Raw genomic sequence first — 27521 nt, 5'->3', positions numbered from 1 at the left:
TGACAGAGAGCTTTCTGCATTTCTCTGGAGTTCTTGCTGAGGATGAAGTAGCTCTTCTGCCATTTGGGTCTGCAACCTGACATCTCCATGTCAAACTCAACACAAAGGCATCACCCACACACATTTATGCACACCCTCCTTTGCTTAAGTTGTGGATGTAGTGTTTGTTGCCATGAATGACATGCCTGTGTAAATCTATGGGCATATATTGTTGAGGTGTACATATGTAACCTAAAGTGTCCCACTCCATGCTGCCCCATTTTTGCACTTTGGAACGTGTAGGGAACCAGTCCCTGTGGGTACCCTGTGCTGTCAGAATTGGTGATGGAAGGACCTGTCAATTTTGGTCCTCTCAGTTTCTCATTTTCCCACTGTTAAATTCTGTTCTCCACAATTTGCAAATTATAGATAAAGTTATATATAGATCATAATGAAATTTCACCAGCATTTCAATGCAAATTTCTTCTAAAAACATATTTTATATGCAGTTTTGACTAATTTACACATTTTAAAAAGCAATTTCCCCGCATAAAATGTTTTTTTGTATGTTATTTTCCCCAATGTCTTCATTTATATGCACACTTCCCCCCAAAATATATGAATTTTTGTAAATTGGACTATAGTGCAATTGGACCATAAGAAGTGCAAATTGGATTATAAGAAATGTACCACCTGAAATTTCACATATGAAAAAGAGGATTTCTCTTGTCCACTTAACTTGCGATGCCACAGACCAAAGCCTGAATTCCTGCACCCCATAAACACATATTATCTTATACTTTACACCCTAAAAACAGTTATCTGAAGGAGCGCTTTTCTAGGTATTGTCTGTGAGGCAGGATTTGGGATAGGGTCTTTTTGGTGATACCACCTCAGCTATGGAACTGCAGTAATTTGGCAAACATTATCACTGCTAACTTTCAGGCACCTCTTGAAGAGCTTTTATGCTGACAGATCTATTCCAGTTGTTTAAAATTCACTTAAAATGAACCAGTCATTTATTATTATTATTATTATTATTATTATTATTATTATTATTATTATTTATTGTTTTTATGGCATCTTAGATTTTATTGTACTTGCTTATATTGTTGTATACCTTGATGTTTTATATGTGTGGGCAGCTTATAAATATTTTTTTATACATAAATAAACTATTGATCTGTACAGTATTGCTGCTTTAATCTTTTTGATTGTTTTCATGATATGTTGTGTTTGTTGTGAGGATCAGTACTGAGGTTGTTTGGCGATGAAGGGTGGGATATGAGTTTTGCAAATGAATGAATGAATGCAGAAGTCTTCTCTCTGTAACAGCCTGCCCTGTACTTGCTTCCGAAACTAAATGTGCTACTACGTTGACCCTAACAGGATTATTTTTTCTAATTTAAGGATGTTTAACACAATGCTAAATCCTACAGCAGATATGCTGGGATGCTTTTTACCAGCGGCAAACAGTGATGTGTTTCATTAGGCAAAGCCACAGGCCATCACAACATGGTGACAGAGGGGTCAGGAACTTCTGACACCAGGACATGAAGGTGTCAAACCCAGCATTGTGCAAATGTAGGGTTGTTAAGCAGAGAGTTGTCCTGGGGCAGGCTGATGATGTCATCAGAAGCAACTATCCACCAAAGCATTGTTGGAACTGAAGTGCTATAGGGCAGGTTGCAAACAAGACATTCTACAAGCCTTTAACTTTTTTAGTGAGCTCACCACATGGCACAACAGTGCCCTAAGGCTCAGGGTAGCTAACAATATGAAAACAACCACACAGGCCACATAGCCAATGGAATAACAGTGGAAATAATGAAAACCACAACAGTGAAATATCAAAACTATCGTTTCCACAGTAGAAAGACCCTTTGTAGCCTCTTTTCCCAGGGACTTCCCAAACAGAAAGGATTTAAACTAAGCCTTGTTTATATGAGGGGGAACTCATAAACAGTTTAGATAGGCACCCTAAGTTTCTTGGAATTGGACATTCTATCCATAAATGCAAAACAACAGATAAATGAACAAGTCTTACCCTAACTTCCAGTTGAATAGGACAGTTGGAAACTTGTTCCATTAAGCACTGCCATCATAATCAACACTATTATTCCTACAATTGGCAAGGGCAGTATGAGATGCCTCCAAAATGGTCAGGCCTCTACTTGAGGGCCCTAGGTTACCCACCCTGGTGTGGTACCCTTTGCTGCTTATATATTCAGGTTCCAGAGTTTTCCAGCTTAAACCACTGAGACCTTGGTACTACGGTAGTTGCCAGGGGAGGGGTTGAGAATAGGAGTTTGGAATACAAAGTTGCCCAGTACCTCACCCAGTATGATGAGCTTGTCCCATACCCCCCTGAAACTGAGTTCTACTAATGAGCTCAACCCCACCAGCACTGGATTTAGGATGGTGTGGGCAGCTCCCCCTTACAGAGCACCGAGATGAGTGAGCACAAAACAACAACAACAACAACAACAACAACAACAACAACAACAAACCTATTTATTATATTTAGGAGGGTGTGAAAATTTGTCCTCACCGTTCATCCCAACTCTACACCCAGCAGGATGCAGCCATCTTTGCTGGAATAAGCAACAATCTTTAATTAACACCCACAGCACAGAGAGAAGCATTAAAGGGGTTAATGTATCCACGAAGTAAAGTTAGGTGCCTTCCTGAGTGGTGAGTTTAGTTTCTCTTTCACCTTTCTTCCTTGCTTCTCCTGTAACCAGTAATGGTTGTTGTTAAATACAGTCATACCTCGGTTTAAGTACGCCTTGGTTTGAGTATTTTCAGTTTAAGTACTCTGTGGACCTGTCTGGAACGGATTAATCCACTTTCCATTACTTTCAATGGGAAAGTTCGCTTCAGGTTAAGTACGCTTCAGGTTAAGTACGGACTTCCGGAACCAATTACACTCATACCTCAGGTTAAGTACGCTTCAGGTTGAGTACTCCATGGACCCGTGTGGAACAGATTAATCCACTTTCCATTATTTTCAATGGGAAAGTTTGCTTCAGATTAAGTACGCTTCAGTTTAAGTGCTCCATGGACCGTCTGGAATGCATTAATCCACTTTCCATTACTTTCAATGGGAAAGTTCGCTTCAGGTTAGGTACAGACTTCCGGAACCAATTGTGTTTGTAAAACCGAGGTACCACAGTAAAGGATCCAATTTTGAAACTTATAGATGTGGCTGTCTCCTTTGGAATAAACAAAGAACCTGCTCTGCAACACTCCCTTCTTGATCTCTCGTTTTGAAGCAAAATACACCATCACACCTTACCCTGAGTGTGCATGCTTTCCTGGCTGGGGAGGCCTGCTTTCAAGCCCATGAAGTCCTGACAATGCAAAAGAGGCTCCCTCTGTCTTGACTCCTATTTTCTGTCTCATCAAGAATTGCATAGCCAATGGAAGAGAGACTGCCTCTTCTAGAGAGGGCTGAGTTAATTCTTTTCAATTCATGCATTTCCACTGACCGACAAACATATCTACATGCTTCTAGCTACCATCCCAAACATACCAAACAATCCATCGTATACAGCCAGGCCCTACGTTACAACCGTATCTGTTCCAACTCTACAGACAGAGAATCTCACCTAAGAGATCTACAGCAAACCTTTTTAGAACTAAAATATCCACCTGATGAAGTTAAACAACAGATCAACAGAGCCAGACTGATACCTAGGGAGAACCTGCTGCAAGACAGACCCAAAAAAGAAAATAACAGAACACCACTAGTCATCACATACAGCTCCCAAGTTAAAACAGTACAACGCATCATCAGAGATCTACAGCCTCTCCTGGACAATGACAGCTCCCTTTCTCAAGCTCTGGGAGGAAGACCTTTCATTGCCTACAGACAGCCACCCAATCTTAAACAACTCCTCACCCACAATAATACAACCACCAGACTTAACATGGACACTGGTACCAGAGCCTGCAATAAACCCAGATGCCAACCTTGCTGCCACATACACCATCATTACTGGCCCCAACAACATCCAACATACCATCTCAGGACTATTTAATTGCTCATCTTCTAACATTGTGTATGCCATCAAATGCCAACGGTGCCCTTCAGCTCTCTATATTGGACAAACAGGCCAAACCCTACGCCAAAGGATAAATGGACATAAATCTGACATCAGGAACCATAAGACTGAAAAACCAGTAGGAGAACACTTCAATCTCCCAGGACATTCTATACAAGATCTCAAAGCAGCTGTTTTATTACAGAGAAATTTCAGGAACAGACTGGAAAGGGAAGTTGCTGAATTGGAAATCATTACCAAGCTTAAAACCATGGAAGCACCTGGGATGAATAGAGACATCGGATTCTTATCTCATTATGCATGATCAAGCTTTCTTTAGCACCTCAGCCCAGGACTAATTGCAGCCATCAGCAGCCATTAACATCCATCTACAGGTTTACCACTCCCATCAGCCCATCTCCCATTCCCACCCACCCCCACCACCCTCTGTATATATATAGGGTCTGACACTTCTGTTTCTAGTGTATCTGAAGAAGTGTGCATGCACACGAAAGCTCATACCAAAATATAAACTTAGTTGGTCTTTAAGGTGCTACTGAAGGAATTTTTTATTTTATTTCCACCTTTGAAAAGAGATTTCCTGCTCTCCACTAAGAACCTGCAATTTCAATCAAGGCCGAGATGTCAGCATTCCTGCCAACATAAAGCAGCTGTCAAATTCTGCTTCCTGGAATGGATCGCATTTTTTTAGCTAACCCACATTGCTGAATCCTGGCATGGAAATTGTCACGGATCCCATGCTGTGACCATCCAAGGCCCTTAATGTCTGGGAAGAGGGTGCCACTATTTGGCAGATCGGGTGAGATTGTCCTGAATTGAAGGGGGGGAAGGAGTCAACCTGGATTTCAGCAACAGCAGCATTTGAATCAAAGTGAACAAAGAGGAAACTGTCAAGATGCAGCAATGCCCGGTCATATGCTCCAATGGCAGGGCATGCACCACATAAACAGGTGAAATTCTGCCAAAGCAAGTCATGCAAGATGAGAGCAGTGCCAAACTTTCACAACACTTACACAGCATTTACACGTCCAAGGAGGGTGTAAGGGTAGGTGGGGTAGAGAAAAGAGGATGCCCAATGACATTGTGATGCCAGGCAATGGACCGGTTGACAGCCCCTCCCACCTGTCAAATGTGGCTCCAGAGGAAGGTATGAAATGTACCCATCATGCTGGATCTAGATTTAGTTCCTCATCCCTGGTCTAAGTGATGGATGGTTGAGAAAGCAATATAAATGGAATCAAACATTGAAGTTTACTGCATGTACCGCCCTGAAAGAGAATGTCTGGAAGATGATGTATAGATGGTATTTAACCCCAGTGAAATTATCTAGAATGTATAGAATGAGTAATAGAATGTGCTGGAAATGTAATGAGAAGGAAGGGGATTTTTATCATATGTGGTGGAAATGCGAAAAAGTTAAAGAATTTTGGGAAATGATTTATAATGAACTGAAAAAGGGTTTTAAGTACACTTTCCCCAAAAAACCAGAAGCATTTTTGTTAGGAATTATAGGACAAGAGATTACAAAGGAGGATAATACATTATTCTTGTATGCGACAACTGCGGCTAGGACATTGTTAGCCCCAAAATGGAAAACTCAGGATTTACCGATGATCGAAGAGTGACAGACAAAAATGATAGACTATGCAGAACTAGCGAGACTGACTAGCAGGATCCGGAACCAGGGAGAAGCGAGGTTTCAAAGAGATTGGAGTAAATTTGTGGACTATATGGAAAAGAACTGTAGAAGTTTAAAGACACTTGCAGGACTGAAATAAATCCTACGAACTGACTTTAAATGGGAGGTATAAAGGAACTGCGAGACAAGAACTGAACAGAAAACCAAATGAGGGGAGGGAGGGAAGTCAAGCTCAGCGGAGCATTGAGAATTAGAGATTTGGAGAGAATTGTCAAAAGATTGATGTATGTGTAGTGTTGTTTTTTAATGTTTGTTTGTTTTGTTTAATGTTTTTATATGTGTTTTAATTGGAAAATTTAATAAAATGCTTTATAAAAAATAAATGAAATGCATATATATGCATGCAAAGACAGGCTCTGGAGGATTGAGGCCACAAGACCAATACTGACTCCAGTTTCTGCACATGCTGTAGAGGGAAGTGAGGAGCAGATGGGGCTCATCAACCTGGGAAGGTAGCCCATCTAGAAAAGGAAAACTCTGATCTGAAACCTCCACTGCCTTGTGAGATATCATAGAATCATAGAATCATAGAGTTGGAAGAGACCACAAGGGCCATCCAGTCCAACCCCCTGCCAAGCAGGAAACACCATCAAAGCATTCTTGACATAATATCTTTGGGAGAAGAAATGGCTAAGAAGTAAATTCTACACAAATCCGGAGTGGAGTCCCTATAACAGTTGGATGGCGACTTATATGCCTCCTTCCAGCAACTCCTGCAGCCAAGCTGCTGCCAAACGTATTGCTCTGATTTCCTTTGGACCAAATCAGTGAGGCTGAGAGGGCGGTCTTGTTGTCTGGGCAGCCCAGGATCTCTATACATATTGCCCAGTCTTGCTCCCCAATGAAGTCACTTTGATGTTGCCAATGGACCAGTTTGACTTCACCCCCAGAGAGGCACTCAATTGTCTCTTGAGACAAATGGATGCCAACATCTATATCTATCTATCATCTATCTACCGGTATCTACCGGTATCTATCTATCTATCTATCTATCTATCTATCTATCTATCTATCTATCTATCTATCTATCTATATGAATCTATCTATCATCTGTCTGTCATCTGTCTATCTACCATCTATTAATAATCCTGAGATAAGGAACAATGTATTTCAGACTTTGCATGAAAAATTAAATACTTCACACATGTACCTGAAATCAAGGTCCCTGTTGCTGATGGCACAAAATCACAGAGGATGACCACAGCAGCAGCAACAACAACCCCCCTCTTTCCTGGAACACGTATTTATGAACAGCAGGATTTACAAGCTGGTCCAAATGCTTTATGGGATTTACAAGGCTTAAAAGAGTTTTACTAGAAAGATGTAAAACATCAATGGGTTGAAATGGGAATGTTTGCAAGGGACTTGGGATCAGCTGGTTTTGATTGCAGCTCAGCCAGTGGCAGCAAAGCTACACTTTTGTTCTAGGAGCGCAGACTGATCACTCAGCGACAATGAAGGATCAAAGAGAGATGACTATTCAGGATGGATGAGTTACCTCAAAACACAAAAGGTCAAATCATCTCTGTTTAGTAAGCAGTTTCGTCTTGAGGTTACATCTATGGAAAATGTGCCAAAGTAACTTTAGGCATCATCTTAAGCTGTGTTTGTTTTTGATCATTTGGTTCATGATGTTTCATAATGCATCCATTTGCATGAAGACAGGGGCATAGCAGGGGGTGGGCAGGCGAGGCTGCTGGGTTGATCACCCCAGGCACATTTGGGTGGGGGGAGCACTGCTCACACCACTCTCCTTGAGCCAGCCCTGTGCTGTTTCGTGAGGCAGGGATCCAATCACAAAGTGAGATCGGACTAAGCGGCTTGGGGAGGGCGGCACGAGAAGGACACCATGTGCCCTATGATCCCAGCCTCACCCTTGAGGGGCTGGGATCAAAGGGAACATTGCTGCTGCATCTTTCTCACCCCACTTTCCCCAAATCCCGGCCTCACAAAGCGCCACTGGGCCATGTAACTCCTTGCAGGATCGTTCCAGTTTTCAAAGCAGTTTGGGGCTTGTATCACTCCCGCGTGGCAAACAAGTGATAAAACCATTTTGATTGAACCTTAAAGCATCTTTAGAACAATTCCAAAACAGATGAAAGCTGGGAAAGGTCTCAACTGGGAAAGGAGCCAGTGTGGTGTAGTGGTTAAGAGCGGTAGTCTTGTAATCTGGTGATCCGGGTTCGGGTCTCCGCTCCTCCACATGCAGCTGCTGGGTGACCTTGGGCTAGTCACACTTCTTTGAAGTCTCTCAGCCCCACTCACCTCACAGAGTGTTTGTTGTGGGGAGGAAGGGAAAGGAGAATGTTAGCCGCTTTGAGACTCCTTAGGGTAGTGATAAAGCGGGATATCAAATCCAAACTCTTCTTCTTCTTCTCAACTTGACAGCCTTGTTGAAAGGAGGATGTCTTCTCCAGTTAGTGAAAAGACTACAAAGATGATGCAGCACTTATGGCCTGATACCCACATTGTGCTGTGTGGACCTCCTAATAAGATGGTGTCTACAATAGGGACTCATCTGCATAGCACAATGATTGATTGGGTATGTAAGGGGTGAGACAATCTTTCAGGTATCCTTTCCCCAAGCTGTATAGGACTTTATACACCAAAACCGGGCACCTTGAAGTTAGTCCGGTAACAAATTAGCAGCCAGTTTTCCACCTGCAGCTTAGGTGTGGTGGGTGCTGCAGTTGGCAGAGTTTGGCACATCTAGGCAGAGGGATGCCTCCACCTCATCCAAATTCTCTGCAGTATGGCAGATCCAAGGGGCTGGATTGCCTGGGCCATTTCTATCTCTCTCTTTTATCAGCCTTCCCCTATGCTCTGGAGGCATTCTATTTATTATTTCTCATTTATTTATTTAAAGCATTTTTACTCTGGCCTTCATCTGTAAACTAAGGCGTTTACAAATAAATTAGAAAACACAACCCTAAAGGAAAAGGGGATGGGGAGACAGGCATCGATTCTTAAAGTCACAAAGTTATTATAACAATGAGTGACTAGGACATAATTGGTTCAGGAAGAGGACGAACTAAAAGCTGGTGGTCTTTCACAGCAAAGCCAATAGGTTAGCCCTGCTTCCCTTCCCTCCCTTGGTTGCAGATTGATGGAATTTCTTCTTCTGAGCAATTTGAGCATTTCTCTTGGTTGTACTTGGGGGAGCTGTAAGCAAGCTTTTCCGATTGATTTAGAGGTTTATGGTGGAACGGTTTGGGGAAAGCTCATCGTATATATATATATATATATATATATATAGAGAGAGAGAGAGAGAGAGAGAGAGAGAGAGAGAGAGAGAGAATAGTGAGATAGTTGGTTCATATAGCAATGAATATCCTTAACCAAATACTACTGTAAAGCATTTTGCTCCTCTGGGGCATGGATTGATGCACAGGAGGCCTAGGGCTCAGCTGAATGGATGCTCTGGAACGAACGTCTTCCATTTTCCAAATGTTCAAGATCACAGGGACAAAAGGGGAAAAGGAGGGAGGGGGCTAGGGAAGCGAACACTGTTGGTAAATGCAGACAGATCCTTCATCAGTCTGAAACAGATGTCACTCAGGGGATATCTCCTTTCACACTGGTCAAGTTCAGCTTGTCTGATCTGACTTTGAAATCATTGTTCGCCCCCTTTAAAATACCTTGGTTGTCTGAGACAAGATATGAGCATTTAGGAGCTCAGCGGGGCGGGGAGAGGAAGAGAAGGAGGGAGACAAAGAATCCACAGATCAATAAAAGCACTTTAGGATAATGGCACTACCTAGAGAGAAACAAGTCTGGATGCCAGTGCAGCTCCATCATTGCCAGGAAATGTGCATTTGCATGAATGAAGTGCTTAATCCAGAGTGTTACAAGTAAAGGATTGCACTTGCATCTTCCTCCCTGCTTGCTGCTGCTGCTTAAGAGGTGTTTGTTTACCTACTCTTCTTTCCCAGAGCTTCAGAGGCTGTGTACACACTAACCCATTTGTATCACAAAAACATAGTTTTTTTCCTCGTTCTGGAATCATTCACCCTTTTCCTCCACATGCTGCTTTCAATGTGGATTGATCCTAGATCCACGCCTTTTCCTTCCTGCACATGACACAAGCGAATGAAGAAAGAAGGGGTTGACATCACCCATGACATCACTACTCAGGTATGAATACATCCTCCCCACACTGTTTGACCCACCTGCATCTCTCCCCACCCCCCAAATGGACACACTGTGGGGTTATGCAGAATCAATCTGCAATGAGCTTTTGCTTTTGAAATGAAACCGGTTTCTCAAGAAGTGTTTTTCAGAGGCAAAAATATGCAATAGCTCTAGATCAGGCATCCCCAAACTGCGGCTCTCCAGATGTTTTGGCCTACAACTCCCATGATCCCTAGCTAACAGGACCAGTGGTCGGGGAAGATGGGAATTGTAGTCCAAAACATCTGGAGGGCCGAAGTTTGGGGATGCCTGCTCTAGATTGTGTGTGGACTACGTAGAAAAACCAAGTACTCAGAGTCTATTGGTTCTAGGATGTCATGTCTATTCATGCAGCCAATTTTTGAATCCACTTATAGGAGCATGTCTTGTGGGAATCGAACAATTGGTGTTTTTAAAAAATGGAAACGAAATAAGAAAATTCCTTTGAGCAGCACCTTAGAGACCAGCTAAGTTTGTCATTGGTATGATCTTTCGTGTGCATGCACAAATGAATTTTCTTATTTTGTTTCGACTACGGCAGGCATGTCAAACATGCGGCCCTCCAGATGTTTTGGCCTACAACTCCCATGATCCCTAGCTAGCAGGACCAGTGGTTGGGGAAGATGGGAATTGTAGTCCAAAACATCTGGAGGGCCGCATGTTTGACATGCCTGGACTACGTCATACCAACACCTACCTGTATTTAAAAAATGGCTGAAGTTTCTGTCCACCTGGGATCCTGATGACGAGAACTAAATCACTGCATTTTGCAGTCACAGCAGCTTCCAGACCAGCTCTAAGGGCAGCCCCTTATATTGTGACCTTGGGTCCCCATATGTAGTTGTACTGCAAGTCATATAATTGCCAAATGCTTAGCCCATGAGCAAGACTTGTGGGGCTCCTCCCATCACTTCATGTAGGAGCTATATAGTAGCCGCTTTCCCATGTGCCTATGGTATATATGTTATTTCTACAACCATGTGAGCAGGGCTGACATTCCAACCAATGGCTCTCCATCTTGTCAGTGGTGTGGCAAGTGGAAAAGATTCATAGAATCAGCCTCACCTTTATTCTCCAATTTGTAATGGGTTTGCTATCTAGGCATGTTTTTACATCATGACCATTGAGCTTCCCCTCAATCTCACCCTTTAAATCAGAGAGTGGTCCTCGTTTTGTTGTTGTACTCCAACTCCCATCATCCCTGGCCTGTATGGCCAAAAGTCAGGGATGATGGGAGTTTTAGTTGACAACATCTGGAGGGCCACAGGTTCCCGGTCCTTGTTTTAATTGCACTTTGAAAGAGTGCAAACCCCACCAAATCTTTAACCACTTTTCTGGGTACAAAGAAGAGTAACTAATCATTCTTAGAGATTTTGTAAATGCCTCCTGAAAGAGATATATACGGTGTACAGAGAGACAGATCTTAAAAGCCCATCTGCAGTTATTGAAATAAGCTAGAAGAAGCAACAGTTTGTCAAAGGAAAGCAGATTTGTTAGAAGAGGCAGACTTCCTAATCAGAAAAGGTCCCGTATCCCTGCAAGCTATTCTGGGAAATCCAAAAAGATCCAGAAGACTGGAAACTGTTTCATTTGCAAATCAGTGTGCAGCATCAGGATCCTCTAAATCTAGCGAAACACTAGCTTGTTCTTTAATATCAAGAGTGAAGAGAATTGAAATGGTGCCAGTTCTGTGGCAAAGGCCTATACAATCTTCTCCAGTTGCCCTGGTCTACTTGTGGGCCTTCAATTGTGAAAATGGCACCCTTGAACAACCCACAGAATAGCAGTTTCCAATAGCACTAGTGTAATGTTTAAAGGATGCTTCTTTAAGAACTAGATGAGGAAAATAGGAGGTTGTGGTTGCCAGGGGCAATTTTTTATTCGCCACAGGTGACTGGGTGAATGGTTAATTGCAACTTGCCTAGGCTAATCTAATCTCAGCCCTGATTAGAGTGGCTTGCAAGAATTCTTAGCTGGAAGCTGTGGTTGCAGTCCTTTTGATCTTGAAACCATTACAAAACGAATAGCAGGGAACGTCATAGGATTGTTTCTGTGCTTAGGACACTGTCTGTGTTCCAGTTTATCATTCATTTTGTATAATGGATAGTAATTAAATTTGATAGTTAAAGTTAACCAATCTTGATACATGTATAACTAGTATTATGGGTTGTGGTGAAGTCCATCTGCTGATGCATGAATAAGGTTTTCACTGGGATTAGTAAACTGGCTAGGGCTGAACCACAAGCCCTACCCCAAACTTTTTAATTTGAAAGCAGAAGTTCCAGGAGGCACAGAAGATTTCACAATATGCTTACCCACTCACCTTCTTCACTTCTGCCATCTGTTTTATGATCCAGGTATAATAATAATAACAATAATTTATTATTTATACCCCCACCCATCTGACTGGGTTTCCCCAGCCACTCTGGGTGGCTTCCAACAGCGATAATTCTCCCAGTTGCAGAAGGGTGACTTTTTTAAAAATGCTCAGGGCTGAAAATGAGGGCAGGAGATCTTCCTCCCGTCTTGAAATCAACTATGGGGTGCTTTGCTCATCTCTGCTTTCAAGCCGAGAGTGCTGGTGTTTGTCTGCAGACAGCTTTCTGGGTCATGTGGCCAGCATAGTTAAACTGCTTCTGGCACAATGGGACACTGTGACAGAAGCCAGAGCGCATGGAAACACTGTTTACCTTTCCACTGCAATGGTACCTATTTATCTACTTGCACTGGCATCACTTCCTCCCCAGGTGACACAGAATTTCCTCAGGACACATCCCTCACTGGCCCTGTGCTGAGCCTCCCTAGTGTGTTTTTGCTTGGCTGGTTTGCATCCTTGAACTGTGATAACATCTCTTGCTTGCTTGCTTGGATTCGATTGGATTCAATGTGTTGAATATATGTAAATATTTGGCTTCTGTGTGGCTGGTACAACTGTCAACTGTACAACATATAGGATTTATATGTGATATAAAGTCTATTGTCAATATCACATGTGTATAATAGCCACTAATAGTCCTGATAAGACACAACTGTAGAATAAATTTTGTATTACAGTGGTACCTTGGTTTTTTAATGTCTTGCAAGCTGAACATTTCGGTATTCAAATGCCGAAAACCCAGAAGTAATTGCTTCCGTTTTCAAACGCTTTTCAGCAGTCAAACAGCTTCTGCTGCATTTTTTTTTCAATTTTCCCCATTGACTTTGCCAACCGCCCTTTGCGCCTCGGTTGTTGAACGTTTCATAAGTCGAACGGTCTTCCGGAACAGATTACGTTGGACAACCAAGGTACCACTGAGATTAAACACTGATACTTTGTATGATCCTAGTGCTGTTTTGTACTTCTGTTGATGTCAATGGCATGCTAAGGGGAAGCCTGTAATTATTTACTCTGAAGCAATTCCATCAACTTCAGCAGAGCAAATAGTATTGTTATTATTGTTTATTACCTTTGCATAATGCCCTATACCCGCAGGTCTCAGGGTGGTTCACAGGTTCAATAATCTGCCTCAGAAACCTGTACAATTTTAAAACACCCAGTTTCCAAAAAGGTTTGAAATGATTTCTGAAAGTGGAACCACTGCATAATAAAAGGCACATATCCAACAGATAATAGGGAAATAAACTAAGGACATGGTTCAGCCAAAGTTAAACAGATTCAATATATGTTTAATTCAGTGGAATATATTTAGCCATGTGCATAATTTTCTCACTGAATTCAAAGGATTCCAAAATAAATTTAAATAAAATGGCCAAAAAAGAGAGAGAATATTTCTCAAAACTGATTTAGAAAAACCTATAATTCTGATACCAAGAAACAGTTCACTAGTCTCTTCAACTTTTGCACCATGAAATGAAAATCAACAGCAAAAATGGGGGAGTGGGAAGACATAATAGACTAAGCCGAATCTGTATAATAAGACAAACATCAAAGATTGTTTCCCTTTCATTATCCTCTCTTGCTATCTTTCTTCATCAGCTGGAACTCCCTATTCCTTTTTCTCCCCTCTTTTTTTTCAACATAAACAAAGCAGTGGGTTTTTAATAGCGACCTAAGTCACTTCTTTGGTTTGAGTAATTACCAAAATTGTCCCATAAATTGTCCATTTCGTGACATTCTGAATAGCCTCATTTATTCTTGACAACATACATCTGTTTCAGCGCACATGCACACACCCACCCCTTTTTTCATTTCCATGGTGGGATTATCTGTATGCTGCAATGGGATCGCATTGAGTTTCAGCCCCATCTCGTGTTTTGGCTGGTGGCGAAGTCCCCACAGCCAAAGTGAAACTGAACCCACACTGGGGAAAAGACATGTAAACATGGCAGTTACATTCTAAGCAATGGAAAATCTTCCTTTCAGATGTGGCTGCTAAATGAATCTTGTGAGAAAGGCCTTAAAAAAATTTTTTGGTACTCAGAGGAGACTTTAATAATATGGAGGGGGGGAGGTGTTTTCTTCTCTCTCAGTGTGGATGGATCCATTAGTTTCTGTTTGGCATTAGAGAGTAGCAAAAAGAAACCATGTCCAGAGGAGACAGAATACTGAAAAACTCCACATCAGTCTTATTCAACCCTGTCAGAAATTAAGGAAACCTCATTATATGATTTTACTCAAGCACCTGAGAAAATAATTATGTGTGAGTATAGCTGCTTTACCTGTTCCTGCAGTCAGCACAAAATTGCCTGTGTTAATCAGGTCATTTTTCTTAAGGCAAAATGGTGCCCGTATTGAAGGTGATCGCCCCAGAAGCTGTGGAATGAAATGGAAGCAAACTTTGGTCAAGAAGCTCTAAGGGCAGAAATGTCTCTGTCTGCCTAGACCCACTGGTGGAACATGAGAAGCAAAGGATTTAGTCAGACTGAGATCAAGAAGAAGATATAAGGTTTGTTAGCCACTCTCAGTGACAGTCACGAGATTCCCTATTGGTTGGGTAGGATAGCTGGAAATAATGCCAATATATTTCACACTTGGCAACCAATGTGCCCCTACTCTCTAGGAGGTTTAGCTTGGTCAGAATCAATTACAGTATATACTCCCAGAGTTAATGCTAAATACATTACTTCTGGTAAATGACCCTCCTCCATGAGGGGTCCAGAGGGTGGCAACACGAACGCAGGCATTTTCTGTGGTGGCTCCCCATTTGTGGAATGCTCTCCCCAGGGAGGCTCACCTGGCACCTTCATTGCATATATTTAGGCCCTAGGCAAGAACGTTCCTATTTTCCCAGGCCTTTGGCTAATTAAACTACTGACTGTGGGGAGGGGTTATTGTTTTTGTTTGCTAACATATTACATAGCTTTTGTGCTTTTATATAGTAAACTGCCCTGTGACATTGAATAAAGGGCAGTAGAGAAATTTATATTCATACTTAGTTTTGCATATAAACATTATTTGCATATACAGTGGTACCTCGATTTACGAACAACTCGACTACTGAATGGGGGTAATGGCCGCGTGCTTACAAATGTCTCGACATCCGGGGGGAAACCGTGGCGGTTTTAGATAGGGATTTTTCGACTTACGAATTTTTTCCGTTTTCAGTGCATTCCTATGGGAAATCGCGTTTCCAATGGCATTTTTCGACTTACAAATTTTTCGACTTACGAAGGTGCCTTTGGAACGGATTAAATTCGTAAGTCGAAGCACCACTGTATTAGTTCCTCAAGTCTCCCTTCTTCAAGATTCATGTATAATGTGCTGTTGACTTCTGTGCGATATTATTGTGTTCATATCTTTCGTAAGCTGAAATGCATTCACTGGCCTTCAACTGCTGTCTTTTAAATAAATCTTTCCAGATTTTAGCTTCCTGAGTCCTGTCTGGTCACCACTGTCTTGCCTATTGGGGCAATTTTAGAACCTCGTTTTCATTGTGTACCTGTTATTGTTGAAATCTCCAAATGATATTGTTTTCAATGACATTTATAGTTTTTGGCTCCATGGCAAGTGCTAATGAAGATTCAAACAGGTTTACATAACAAAAGTCATGAGTACACAATACTGGTACCTTTAATAGCAAGGACCACACACTGGGGAGACATTTCAGGGTAGAAACAGTAAGCAGAGGGAATTAGGTTGTATTTATCAGGGTCAGAGAGGATACATTTTGGAAAGAAATTATTTGGAACCAGTCCTGGTGTGTGTGTGTGTGTGTGTGTGTGTGTGTGTGTGTGTGTGTGTGTGGTGGTTGTTTTTTTTTGGGGGGGTGCTCCATGCCCCTACTTGTTCTCCTCAGTTCTCTTTCACAGCCCAGTGATCGATCACCATTTCTGCTTCCACATAGAGAGACTAATGTAAATATAGAGCCCAGTTAAAATATCCCCCTTCAATTACTGAAACCAGAAATGGCAACCCAGAATTTTGACTGGATTGCACTCTACCGATTATTGAATCTCAACGTTTCTGTACTTATGGCCTCTCTCTCTATATATATATACTGGTATATTGATGTGTGGAGCTCCATTTCATGTGGGGCCCAGTTCGTTTCAGGAAAGAGAGAGCAAGAAGCTCCATATATGCATAGGAGCCCCAACAGCCCCAAGAGGTGATTTGGCCAACAGCTACCATGCAGCTTCCAACAGCAAAGGGTTTTCATTTACGTGTAAAATTCCTTTCTCATGCTTTGCTAGGCTGAAGGTTTGACAGAGTCTCACCAGACCAGTAAGTGGTGGAGGAGCTTGCCGTGCCTTTAAATCCATATCATATAAATGAAATAAAATATCTGTTATTTCTGTCAGCCATGCCAATGGTACCGAATGTGTGCAAAATTTCCACTAAAGGTTTTTGTAACTTAATTTTACTCTGGAGATAAGGGGAAGCCAGAGTGTTTCTCTCTGGAACTTGGCTGCAAGCCATCTCTCTCTCCCACCCCCCTCTTTTTCTGCCTTTCCCCCACCCCCATTCTTCACTGTTAATCATGTGGCTTTATCTTCCCAATATTTCTCTTGTCAAGCTATTAAAGGGCTAAGGAAGGGTGGGAGCGGGGGGACTGGCTTAAATATAAACCAGCATTGCTCCCATGGAAAGTTACTCTTTTTTGAAGATTGGGTTTCAACTTGTAACTATATGTGCTGATAACACACATACACACACAAACATGTGCGCGCGCACCAGTTAATTTTAGCTTCCAAGGGAACAAAGGACATGAGTTTTTGTTTTTTGAGATTAAGATGGGTAGTACATTCTTTTCAGCTTGAAAAACCACTAGTCTGCCACATAAGATATGGAAAGAGAATGATAATAAAATCGGTTGATAACAGTGTCTAATCCTGTTGAGTAGGCCTAGAGTCCTTGCCAAATGTCCATGTGATCGCTTTTTTGCATGGCCATTTTCTTTTCAGATTGTAATGGGAGGCATGTGGCTATGGGAAAGTTGTTTAACTCACTGGCAGCTGAAAAGCAAACTGACTGCACAACAGAACTATCAGATGGCTGCTTGCCATACAGTCGGTTTAAGGTACAATAAATTCATGGAGCAGCAAGGTTCAATGTAGAGCTTTAAATGCCTTAAAGCAGAAGTGGTAATAGTTGGTTTAGCAAGACTGACACATTGGTCTTTTTGAATTCATGAACCTAGGAAAGTTGAGAATACCAAAAAATGTTCTGTACAGTGGTACCTCTGGATGCAAATGGGATCCGTTCCGGAGCCCCGTTCGCAACCTGAGCGGCGCGCACCCTGAAGCGCCAAATCTGCGCATGCTCGCTGCACGATTTGGCGCTTCTACGCATGTGCGAATCACTAAACCCAGAAGTAACTCGTTCCAGTACTTCCGGGTTCGGCGCGATCATTTCTCATGGTGTACGCAACCCGCAGCAAACGTAACCAGAGGTACGACTGTATCTCCATTTAAGCGGGGCATCCCCATATTTTAGCACACAAATATATTCTGGTGAATTTAGTCCTCTAAAACTAACCATTCTGTCAAACAGATTGGGCTCTTAGAGCACTGAGTAGTTTATTGTGTTCCCCATAAAACTGGGGCATCACCACCAAGAAGGCCCTGCTAAGTGTAGTAGCTCCATGGACATAACTGTCAAGTTCTCCTTTTTTTTTTAAGGGAAACTCCCTTATGCTGAATAGGCTTCCTCACGGGAAAAGGGAAAACTTGACAGCTATGTCCATGGATTGCCCTCACCTTGGGGCACCAGATTTGGAACTTACAAGGATGGAACCTTTATAAGCATTTGAACAGTGTGCTCTCTTTTGCACATGCTTGTGACATCCCAGGTTCCATCCTCTGCCCACAACAGGGACCAGCAACTTACCTGAGGCACAGCAAAGGAAGGCAGTATGAGCAATGGTTGTGGGTGCTCCCCAGGTCCCGATGAAGCATCTTTTCCTACCAGAGATGGGACTGGGACAACCTATTGTTGCCATATACATCCTTTCTACCTTCTGAGGGGAGGACAGTTGCCATCATCACTGCCTTCCATTTCCCAGGCCCTTAGAAAGCAGAGAAGAAGGAGGGTGACAGCAGGAGGTGCTTTGCCAGAATCCTCTAAGGTTTCTTAGCTTGTTTTAAGCAAATACTCAACCCCCAGCAAAAAGCAGTCTGAACACTCACAAAGGTTGGAGCATTTTGGGGACAAGCAAAAGGGTGCCCACACATCCCTGGACCACACTCTGCCTGGCTACCCCTTGAAGTATATATTTGGCGCATTTTGTACTTTTCAAATGAAATTTTAGGAGGGACATGCCAAGCCTTTGTCTGAATTGATGTACCTAATACTAGGGCAGAATACAGACGAAGTAGGAACTCTCTCCCCTCTTGTCCTTTCCAGCATCCAACATTGCTGCACTCGAGACAGAATGCTGCCATCACTGAAATTAAGGTGTTAAATTGTCCGTAAGCGGTTTGGTCCATGAAGAAGTTCTTATCATGCTTTGCTCGCTGTGAATCAATCCTTTCAATTAAGGTAGCTGGGGGAAATAATGATGTTTTTATTTGCAATTACAGCTTTAAATTAGGATCAATAGAGTCAGCTACAGCCCTACCATACCAAGAGTACCGTGAGGTTTGTGGGATTTTTGTGTGAGAACAGCTGAAATAAAACCATCCACATTCGAGCACCACATAACAATAATAAAAGGGCCAAGACTGCAAGAATGAGAAACTAATGCAAGTGGAGGACTCAACCTATCCTCCTGTTTGTTTTCCTTTTGTTTCTAGGCCCTGAGCCAACAGGGCCCTTTTACTTGCGGTTGCTTGGTTACAGCCCCAGAGGCTCACCATGGTAACATCTGGAATGAAGGTGAATGGGCATCCTGCCAGGTCAAAGCCAACCCTAAGTGTATCAGTGGAAGAAAGAAAAACCCTTCTTTTCCTGTGGCCCATAGGTACAAAAACAAGTAGAAGCTACTTGTTTACAATTTGTTTTTTTTTATCCTGCTACATCTGAAGATCATTTAATTTGGATTCAGGCCCTGCAGCAGCACCCAACATCCTGCCAGGGTCCTGGCACCCTGGAAGGGTCCACTGTTGCCCCAACACCTTTCTGGGCTCATTCCTCTTTCTATCACCCTACAGTCTGGTCTTTACCGAGTAGCAACAGTGGGTGGCTGGGAAGCTGCCATTTTCAATTGCCCACAGTGCTCTGCACCAACATGCCATTCTTGTGGCACTGTGGGTAGTTACAAGAGTGGGTAGCATAGCTGCCAAGTTTTCCCTTTTCTCACGAGGAAGCCTATTCAGCATAAGGGAATTTCCCTTAAAAAGAGGGAGAACTTGGCAACTACTGTGGGTAGTTACAAGAGTGACCATTGCTAATCCCTACCAGCAGCAACTGGGAGAGACGGGCACTGAATCAGAGGGATATCAGAGATCACTTTGCCTCGAGGCCTTTTATACTGGGAGCTGGCCTTGTAATGATTACAACCCTGCACATCAATAGGAGGCTTGAAGGCCCTGGACAATACACGTGGCCCACTGACAGTCTGCATTCTTTCTAGTGCCCTCAGAAGGAGAGAGAGGAGGCTACCCCCAAATCACCCCAATTTCCCTTGTTTTTTGACCCACACAGAGAGCATCCATTGATTTTGACAGTGGTGCCACCAAAGTTTGCAATTCCTAATTCCATGGCTTGAAATATGATATTCAATGACTTATAATGTGACTGTGCAACAACCACAAGATTTGTCGTATCTGTGATATAGCAAACCTATGTTTGACTGTGCACGCGTGAAAATATGCCCTCAATCAGCTTGAAACATTCCTTGCTATCTTGAGAACCAGTGTTAAGCCATTTCCTAACAGTGCAACCTTATACGTGTCTACACAGAAGTAATCTTAGGTACTTTCCAGCCCAGATTATACATGGTTTTATTAATATCTTGAAAAGCTTTGTCTAGGAATAAATGCCCACACAGCACAATGGAAAAGCCAAAACATCAGATTTCAAAGTTTAGTCATCCAGTGCTTCTTTTACAACTGCTTGAGGACTGTGATGGTATCAGTCAACTGTGGTTAGCTGGGTTATGTTTCAGTTGAAAGTATCCCCTCATAATTATGATTGCTTAAGAAAGTCATCATTCATTGTCAACTGAAGTGAACCTCTGTCCCAAACAAACAAGCTCTTATTTCTGTTTATCACTGCACGCTGACCTCAGACATGATGAGGCCGAGGTTATGGGGGAGAAAAGTTGTGCTTGTTAAAGTAATTACTACCATACTAAGCTACATTACCTATTTGTTTCAGAGCTGAGACTCAGCAAGGGTACACAGTCCCTCTGCTGGATTCCTCTAGTGTAGCACAGGGGCTGTGCTATTAATATGGCTATCCCCAGAGGCTAGGCTGACGACTGCTGCAATCTTCACACAAAGAGAAAAAGCGTTCAACAGCTGGTATTAGGCAACAGCAAGAGCCTGAGTACTTTGTTCTTCATTAAAAAAGAAAACATTTCAAAAACAAGGTTCTAGTCCTCATGGCTGGATAGAGAAACTTGACAATATGTGCAGAGTATGGTCTCAGAAGCCAGAAGGCTGCTTCTCCACGTTGCTCCTTATCTTTGCTAATGACAAACTAATGCAGAATCGTATCTGGATAGCTCAGTTGCTTAGAGTATGGTGCTGATAGTGCCAAGGTTGCAGGTTTGATCCCTGTATGGGACAGCTGCATATTCCTGCTTTTCAGGGGATTGGACTAGATGATCCTCAGGGGGCCTTCCAACTCTATGATTGTATGAAATAAATAACGATAAATTCATAAAGAACTATGTAGCTACATTCACTTTTTAGATTTTTGTATAGGTCACAGAATTCAGTTCTGTTGGTAGACTAATAACGATAAATTCATAAAGAACTATGTAGCTACATTCACTTTTTAGATTTTTGTATAGGTCACAGAATTCAGTTCTGTTGGTAGACTAATTTTTTAAAATATATTTTAAACTGCAGGCTTACAGGCATAAACCACCTTGCTCACACAGGTCCATAGGTCCATATTAGTGGGAGGGGAATTTTTTTGTCTTTGTCACATTCTTACACATTTCATATTGCAACAGAGTAAAAGCATCAAGTCACAATGAGCAAAATTTCTGTGCCGCATGGCAGGCTTGCTGCTTTTAACCTTACATTGCCGTTTAAGCTCTAAAAGTGGAAGGCTTGATGGATATTGAAAGTGGGTGCTTTTCTGTGCTCTCATTGTCAGTGTGTGTGTGTGCTGGAGTTGTGGTTTTACCAAAGGGCAGCTGTAGATTCTCCTGCACGGGGTTTAATGGCAAGAATCTCGCACCCATTTTTAACAGCATCTATCGGAAGAAAAGGCCTGGACCAATTAATTTGAAAACTTTCCGCCTGCCACATGGATTTTACAGAAGAGAACAGAAAGCTTTACCATTGACCTATCCCTTATCCATCAAATGCTTTGATTTATATTTCAATCATGAATATTACAGTGCCCTCTGTGAGATTTATTTCTCCAGACTCAACTGTATTGTTTGGTTTCTTTTTACAGCTCCTGTTGTATGGAATAAATAATGGCCTTGTTAATCCTGTTAATTTCTGTAAACAACACTGCCGTTGCAACTTAAGACAATCATTTAGGTAACCGTTCATCAAAATCTATCTTAACATTAGGTGATTTGTTCCTGCAGGTATATCATTCAAATCATTCTGTTGTTGGTTTGATTGCAATGTTGCTTTACATTCATGCCAAAGGACTAAGAGCAGATGCTGGGTTTGGGAAGGTTTTTTTTGCAGATGTTGGAGTCACTCAACAGAGGAATAGAGCTTTTTTGTCCCATTTGGTTTCTGTACTGGGTCTGCAATTCCTTTTAATATATGCAATTCTTTTGACACACACGCAATTGTTTTTCTATAAGTTTATGGTATTGTGAAATCACTTTGACATGCTTCAAAGGAAGCAATTCATTAATGATGATGATGATAGATGTATAATTCATAAGAGCTATACAGTATAAGCTTAGAAATGCTTGAAGAATTTGATGTTTGTGAATTGTGATATGGATGAACATGATGAACTGGGCCCAAACTAACAAAATGAATTTCAATAGGGACAAATGTAAGGTTGTGCACTTGGGCAGGAAGAACCAGTAGCATAAATATAAGATGGGGGACACCTGACTTACTAGTAGTACATGAGAAAAGAATCTAGGGGTCTTAGTGGACCACAAGCTTAACTTGAGTCAACAGTATGATGTAGCTATTCTAGGCTACATTAACAGAAGTATAGTGTCCAGATCAAGGGAGGTAATAACACTACAGGGGTACCTTGGTTCCCGAACAGCTTAGTTGACAAACAAATTGGCTCTCGAATGCCGCAAACCCAGAAGTAAGCATTCTGGTTTGTGAACGTTTTTCGGAAGCCAAACATCTGTTTTGCCAACATGCCTACCTAAGATAATGGCCAACTCATCTCAAGCCACATCTGCAGTTCATGCAATTTCATAATGCCCTTTGGTTGCAACAGGAGAAAAGAGAAGAAAGAAGCAACACTTCTACAATGTTATTAAATGTTGCATTTTACAATCCAGCGAATGGGGCAATGGGAAGGGTGAGTTACAGAGCTCAGGAGCTTTCGCATAGCTCAGTAGACCTTATAAACAACACAGAATATAAAACAGAATGAAGATGCCACAAATTGTGTCCTACCTCAAAGAGGGCACGTGTTGCGGTGAGACCTGGCAACCCAACCCTTGTGTTGTGGGTGGGTACGATTGGATAGCCACAACACCCGATTGGTAGGTCCCTTGATGCTGGGTTTAATCTGACCAATGGGACGCTAGCCAAATAGACCAAGGGACCTATATATGCCAATGCACGAGACCCTGAGTTTTCTCGGAACACCCACCCACATCTTCCTATATTTAGGGCTTCCACGCTTGACCTTGCTATGCCATTGTGTGTCATCTGTCGTTGGGAAAGGGGCATGGCAGTAATTTCCCCCCACTTTGAGTCTTGTGTGAATTCATTTAAGGCGGAGGTTTAAAGGTCTAAACCACGGGTGTCAAACACAAGGCCCGGGGGCCAAATCCGGCCTGCCAGACCTCGTCATGTGGCTCGCCGAGCGCCCCAGCCAGCGGGACCCAGCAGCGGGACCTTGCTGCTGAAGCGCCGCGCCGACAAAGTGCCGACAAACAGCTGGGTCCGGGGGGGGGGGGGGTAGAAAGGCGGCCGGAGCAGCGCCGCATGGAGAGTCCCGAGCCTCTGCGACGCAGAAGTGCTCTGTAGCACTTTGAATCCTCCTCCTCCTGCCACGGCTCGGCGCCTGGAAACGGCTGCTGCTGCTGCTGCTGCTGCTGAAGCACAGACAAAGCACCCAGCAGCGCCCCGTGGGGGAGGAGGAGGATTCAAAGTGCTACAGAGCACTGCTGCGTTCCAGAGGCTCGGGACTCTCCGCATGGCGCTGCCGGGCACCGACCCGGCAAGCCGCTGCCTCCTCCTCCTCTTGCCTCACCTCCTCCTCCTCCTGCCGCGGCTCAACCTCATGAACGTGAGCTCAGCAGCAGCTCAGCCTCACGAACGTGCAACTCTGAGGCTTTACGCACTTCTCCTAAAACGGACACCCGCTGCCTCACGCTGCACAGGAAATGCTTTTTGCCCCTGGGTCCCTTCGCGCTCTTTTCTGGCGCTGAATCAAGGCGGAGACCCCCCCTTCCCTTTCTTTCTTCCTCTCTCTCGTTCTTATTCTTTCTTTCCCTCTCCTTCCTTCCTTCTTTATCTCTGTCTTCTCTCCCTCTTTCTTTTTCTTTCCTTCTTTATTCCTTCTTTCCTACTCTTCTTTCTCTCACCTCTTTCCTTCCTCTCTCCCTCCTGCTCCCTCTTTTCTTTCTTTCTTTCTTCCTTACTTCCTTCCTTTCTTCCTTCTGTCCTTCCCATATTTCTTCCTCTCCCTCATTCTTATTCTTTCTTTCCCTCTACTTCCTTCCTTCTTTCTCCCTTTCCGTCTTCTCTCCCTCTTTCTTTTTATTTCCTTCTTTATTCCCTTCCTTATTTCCTACTCTTCTTTCTCTCCCCTCTTTCCTTCCTTCCTCTCTCCCTTCCACTCCCTCTTTTCTTCCTCCCTCCCTCCCTCCCTCCCTCCCTTCCCTCCCCTCCCCTCCCCTCCCCCTCCCCCTCCCCCTCCCTCTCCCTCTCCTCAGAAACATAGGATGCTGCTTTATACTTCTCGCCCTTAAACCCTGGAACCAGGAGAGCAGCTCCAGTGAGTCAACCTCAGCCAGTCCCTTTGGTGAAGGGTGGTGGCTCACTGGCAGAACATCTGTCCTGCATGCAGAAGGACCCCAGCATCTCCAGGTACTAGTAGCTCTGCAAAGGTCCTGCATGAAACCCTAGCGAGCCTCCACCACCCAGTGCAGTTACCAAAAATCATTTTTTCAATAAATTGTACAATAATTGTACATTTGAATAGCTACTTGCCATTATTCTGACTATGTTTCTGCTTTCAGAGCTAGTTATTACTTACATCAGGGGTGTCAAACTCAAATTCATCGGGGGCCGCATCAGCAGTTTGGTCACCCTCAAAGGGCCGGTTGTATCTGTAGGACTATGTGTCCACTCTTTATTATCATAAATTATTGTCACTGCATTCAATTATTACTGTTTTTTTGTAATAATGTAAGTAATGACTAGCTCTGAAAGCAGAAACATAGTCAGAATAATGGCAAGTAGATATTCAAATGTACAATTATTGTACAATTTATTGGAAAATGATTTTTGGTAACTGCACTGGGTGGTGGAGGCTCGCTAGGGTTTCATGCAGGAGATTTGCAGAGCTACTGGTACCTGGAGATGCTGGGGTCCTTCTGCATGCAGGACAAATGTTCTGCCAGTGAGCCACCACCCTTCACCAAAGGAACTGGCTGAGGTTGACTCACTGGAGCTGCTCTCCTGGTTCCAGGGTTTAAGGGCCAGAAGTATAAAGCAGCATCCTATGTTTCTGAGGAGAGGGAGGGGGAGGGGAGGGAGGGAGGAAGGAAGGAAGGAAGAAAAGAGGGAGTGGGAGGGAGAGAGGAAGGAAGGAAAGAGGGGAGAGAAAGAAGAGTAGGAAATAAGGAAGGGAATAAAGAAGGAAAGAAAAAGAAAGAGGGAGAAAAGATGGAAAGGGAGAAAGAAGGAAGTAGAGAGGGAAAGAAAGAATAAGAATGAGGGAGAGGAAGAAAGATGGGAAGGACAGAAGGAAGGAAGGAAGGAAGGAAGGAAGGAAGGAAGAAAGAAAAGAGGGAGCAGGAGGGAGAGAGGAAGGAAAGAGGGGAGAGAAGGAAAGAAAAAGAAAGAGGGAGAGAAGACGGAAAGGGGGAAAGAAGGAAGGAAGTAGAGAGGGAAAGAAAGAGTAAGAATGAGGGAGAGGAAGAAAGATGGGAAGGATGGAAGGCAGGAAGGCAGGAAGGCAGGAAGGCAGGAAGGCAGGAAGGCAGGCAGGCAGGCAGGCAGGAAGGAAGGAAGGAAGGAAGGAAGGAAGGAAGGAAGGAAAGAAAGAGGGAGTGGGAGGGAGAGGGGAAGGAAGGAAAGAGGGGAGAGAAAGAAGAGTAGGAAAGAAGGAAGGGAATAAAGAAGGAAAGAAAAAGAAAGAGGGAGAGAAGACGGAAAGGGAGAAAGAAGGAAGGAAGTAGAGAGGGAAAGAAAGAATAAGAATGAGGGAGAGGAAGAAAGATGGGAAGGACGGAAGGAAGGAAGAAAGGAAGGAAGGAAGGAAGGAAGGAAGGAAGGAAGGAAGGAAGGAAGAAAGAAAGAAAGAAAGAAAGAAAGAAAGAAAGAAAGAAAAGAGGGAGCAGGAGGGAGAGAGGAAGGAAAGAGGGGAGAGAAAGAAGAGTAGGAAAGAAGGAAGGGAATAAAGAAGGAAAGAAAAAGAAAGATGGAGAGAAGACAGAGATAAAGAAGGAAGGAAGGAGAGGGGAAAAAAGAATAAGAATGAGAGAGAGGAAGAAAGAAAGGGAAGGGGGGGGTCGCTGCCTTGATTCAGCGCCAGAAAAGAGCACGAAGGGACCCAGGGGCAAAAAGCATTTCCCGTGCAGCGTGAGGCAGCGGGTGTCCGTTTTAGCAGACGTGCGTAAAGCCTCAGAGTTGCACGTTCATGAGGCTGAGCCGCTGCTGAGCTCACGTTCATGAGGCTGAGCCGCGGCAGGAGGAGGAGGTGAGGCAAGAGGAGGAGGAGGCGGCTTGCCGGGTCAGTGTCCGGCAGCACCGTACGGAGAGTGCCGAGCCTCTGGGACGCAGCAGTGCTCTGTAGCACTTTGAATCCTCCTCCTCCTCCATGTGGCGCTGCTGGGTGCTTTGTCTGTGCTTCAGCAGCAGCAGCAGCAGCAGCAGCCGTTTCCAGGCGCCGAGCCGTGGCAGGAGGAGGAGGATTCAAAGTGCTACAGAGCACTGCTGCGTCGCAGAGGCTCGGGACTCTTCGTGCGGCGCTGCTGGGCGCTGACCCGGCAAGCTGCCTCCTCCTTCTCCTGCTGTGGCTCGGGGCGCTCCACACAGCGCTGCTCCGCCCGCCTTTCTATCCCCCCCGGCCCCAGCTGTTTGTCGGCGCGGCGCTTCAGCAGCAAGGTCCCGCTGGCTGGGGCACTCGGCGGGCCAAATGACGAGGGCTGGCGGGCCGGATTTGGCCCCCGGGCCTTGAGTTTGACACCCGTGACTTACATTATTACAAAAAACAGTAATAATTGAATGCAGTGACAATAATTTATGATAATAAAGAGTGGACACATAGTCCTACAGATACAACCGGCCCTTTGAGGGTGACCAAACTGCTGATGCGGCCCCCGATGAATTTGAGTTTGACACCCCTGGTCTAAACACACAATAAGGTGCTTCTTTGTTACTCTACCAGTCGTTTGCTGAAAGTGGTAATAAAAGGAAGGAGTAATGAGGGACATTTAGCTTTATAAACTTCTTTTTCTCTTGTAATCAGAATGTCCTAGGCATGCTATTACTAATTGCCTTGAGGACAAATACCAATTCTGCTCAAGAATGAGGCTTTCCAAAGTGAGCACAACCACCAGCTTTAATATTAGCCTAAATACCAAGTCATCTGTTTAGCTTATTGCATGAAATCTTTATTCCAGTTCAGTCACCTAGCACTGGTACGCAAGCATTTGTGTTCTCATCTGTCACATGACACCACCTTAATTTTTCTCGTTACAGCTGAGATTGCC

The sequence above is a fragment of the Zootoca vivipara genome, chromosome 7 (genome assembly GCF_963506605.1).
Source record: "Zootoca vivipara chromosome 7, rZooViv1.1, whole genome shotgun sequence".
Classification (NCBI taxonomy): Eukaryota; Metazoa; Chordata; class Lepidosauria; order Squamata; family Lacertidae; genus Zootoca; species Zootoca vivipara.
The sequence above is the reverse complement of the archived record's forward strand: the minus strand, read 5'-3'. Positions refer to the sequence as shown.